The following is a 3,153-nucleotide window of genomic DNA, read 5'->3' as shown; positions in this document are numbered from 1 at the left end:
GAGTTGAAAGCCAAAGAATGAAAATTGAGTTTCAAGACGAGTTTTTGAAACTAAGCAGCGTTACGCTAATACAATTCAATGACATCATTCACGAAATCTTGTGACTTTGGACCCCTTTTCCATGACTGCAACTGACGGAGCTAGTGCGGGGTGCGGGGGGGGGCGGGTGGCACTGCTCTCTCCAGGATTTTTTTTCCACATCTCCACCTGTCCTCTGTTGGGTACATGTACTGCGGTTTTCAAAATAATATGGGGGTGTCGTAAAAAAAAAAAAATAATAATAATAAATAAAATAAGAGGGGTGGGGAGGGTTGGGGGATTAATCGATGCGACACTCAAAGTGTGGAGGAAATTTAGCAGACAAACACAGGCTGGTGGATCCGCACGAGCGATGGCTGCGCTGTTGTGGGAGTGGCTACAGTCAACTTCATTCAAAGCCAATCAAGGTGACTGCTTTCATTGCTGTAAGTCGTACAGTCGAGTCTCGACATGACGAAAGTGAGCACTTGGAGATATCTGCCCCCACAAACATGCCCCCCCCCCCCCCCCCCCGCCTCGGTTCTGTTCGAAAAAAATTCAAAACAACCAAATGAAATCCGCCGCATTAGATCAGCTGTCTTCCCTGCGCCGTTGTCAGATGTAAAGTTTCGATCCGTTTTCTGACATCAAGGACACGCGCTGTGCGGCACTGGCCGGGGTTCGGCTTGCCAGAGACCCGTTTGTCAATTTTTGCAGTCAGCCTTGCACTGAATCGTCCATCATCAGAAATCTTTTTCCAGAGTCGGACGCAGGACGACGGGCGCAAATGTCGCCCGCCCCAACTCAACAACATCCAGCACGTCTGCCGTGCCAGGCCTTTGTCTCGGGCCGCAAGTCTTGTGAATGACCCGTAGGGTCATCCTGCTGCCAGCCATTTTGTTCTTCTCCCTTCAGGCGCACATTTCCGCTCGGTGAAATGTTCCACTGCTGCTTTTGCAACAAAGGTTCTTCCCTTGTGCCGTGCGCTGCCTCAACTGCTCCCAAAAAAAAAAAAAAAAATCAAAATGGCTCTTGCAGCTTTTCTCCTCTTTGGTGTCAGGGGGTTGTCAGCCCAAGAGCATTTTTTTGTTGTTTTTGGTCATATCTCCTTGTCTAAGGTGATCATCTTTGTTGTGTTTGCCCATTTTCGCCTTTTTTGCTGAGTGCTGCGTTTTTCGACTGTGGTGATTTCATTAATGGAGTTGTGATTTTGGTTCTGAATGCCACTTAATGTCGTCTTTAGAAAAAGACATTGCGCAACCACTCGCACCTTGCTTTGGCTATTTTTCTTCTCTTTTAACCACACTTTTCTTGACACTTTTTTTTATGACGCCACGCTACCAGCTCTCAACTCAAAGCAAAAATCAGCCGATTGATGGCGTCTATCTCAAGGCACCGCTGTGTTGTGACGTGGTATCCATGTCGTAGTCTCGGTGCATTTTTTTTTTTTTTTTTTTTTTAACAGATGTGAGTATACAAGTGTATTTAAAATCCCGGTAAGCAGAAAGGCATCTGGGTTCAGCCCACATCGAAACCAGCTTGAATAGAAGCCAGTTGGTGTCCGGTAGTGGTACTGGTATCTCCAAACGCATGCAGTGCATTGGCGCCTCCCTCCCTGAATACATGCCAGCTGTGCGCCCCATTCATGCCCGTTGCGCCATTGTCCGGAGCATAGGCACGCTCAGTGTGGGTCCGCATCACAATAACCTGTGTGTTTATTGTGCACCGCGACAATACACGACACAATTGGCGATGCTTCGGCCCCCCTCGTCCCGTCTCCCTCTCACGCTCGCCCTGGCGCTCACCCTCTCGCTCTCTGACGCTGGCCTGTGACGGTCATCCTCGTGCACTTGCCTCTCTTCACTTGCCTTTTTGGCCTGCGCCCTTCTTCCTCGCTACCCCCTTGCAGCCCTCCATCATCTCTGTGTGACCACTGTGCTCACGCCAGCCTGCCCAACTGTAACTAATACGCATAGAGAGGCAAGGAGAGGGGAAACAGAGGGAGAAAAGGCGGGGAGAATCGCGCACGCACACACATGCACACAAGCCTTCCCAATTTGTTCAAATGTTTTGGGTAGTCATTCTATGGAAGCCTTGTATCTTTTTTGATAACTTGAAACAATGTTATTAGAGGTTTTTGGTCACGGGTGAGGAACCTGCAGCCATTGGGCGATATATGCCCCTTGTGAGCAATTAACGAGGCCCGCCGTGCATTTCTAAAAATAAGTAAACGCTCAGAGGAAGAAGAATAAAAAAAGCAAAAGATTAATGCAAATACTGGAATAAGTACAAAGAAAATGTACTTATTGCAATATTTTGTGTTAATTTTCGTAAGGTTGACCACCGCTGCTGTGGACAAAAATATCTATTTTAAAATTCCTCTCCTGGTTGAAAAATCAAATTTCCAAACCCAACAATTCAACTAACTCATGTAAACTGTCTTGCGTACAAATGAACACCCCAGTTCAGACGTCCTAAATGACACAACTGCTTTTTTTTTTTTTTTAACCATCTCAAAAAAGCAAAGAAACTTTGTAGCTCACACAAACAACCATTCGCGCTCACACTCACAACTCGGAATAATTTAGAGTGCCCCGTTAACCTGCCATGCATGTTTTTGGAATGTGGGAGGACATGGAGGAAAACCCACACAGGCACGAGGAGAACATGCAAACACACAAACTTACCACTGTGAGCAATCAGGAAAAAAAAAGCCCTAAAAAAAACCTTTTCTAAATTTGGCCAATTACAGTGAACAACAGACAAACACATTAATAGTGAAACTCTTGGCACATAATTAGCTTACAGTGTTTGGAATTTATAATGAATGTGATTGCATATTTTGGCAGATTCTGGAGCACCGTTGAAAATATCTTCTTTGTATCCCCACGCATCGCAATACAAAGTGTACATGTATATATACACACTCACACACACACGCGCACACACACAGTATGTAGTTATACGGCCAAACAAACGTACAAACAGCGGACGAAGGGATGAGGAGTGAAGTGAGAGAGCGAGGGGGACAGAAAGGGACACCGAGTGAGGGAGTGAGAGAGAGAGAGAGAGAGAGAGGGTGAAGGGGGGAGAGCGCGCCGCTGGGGTACCGAGAACCCACCTGCCACTTGAGTC

General features: G+C 46.7%; 1 long non-coding RNA gene across 1 annotated transcript in view; it reads right to left on the bottom strand.

The window, feature by feature from the left end:
* Window positions 1-1,788: 1,788 nt before the first annotated feature.
* The window catches only part of LOC109522767 (uncharacterized), a 5,115-nt gene continuing 3,750 nt past the window's right edge, over window positions 1,789-3,153 (bottom strand). The window contains exon 3 of the long non-coding RNA XR_002169617.1: window positions 1,789-1,981. This is a non-coding gene — a long non-coding RNA (uncharacterized LOC109522767). The remainder of the gene's footprint in view (window positions 1,982-3,153) is intronic.

Source organism: Hippocampus comes, unplaced genomic scaffold, assembly GCF_001891065.2.
Source record: "Hippocampus comes isolate QL1 unplaced genomic scaffold, H_comes_QL1_v1.1 scaffold227, whole genome shotgun sequence".
Lineage (NCBI taxonomy): Eukaryota > Metazoa > Chordata > Actinopteri > Syngnathiformes > Syngnathidae > Hippocampus > Hippocampus comes.
This window is presented reverse-complemented; position numbering and strand designations above follow the sequence as displayed.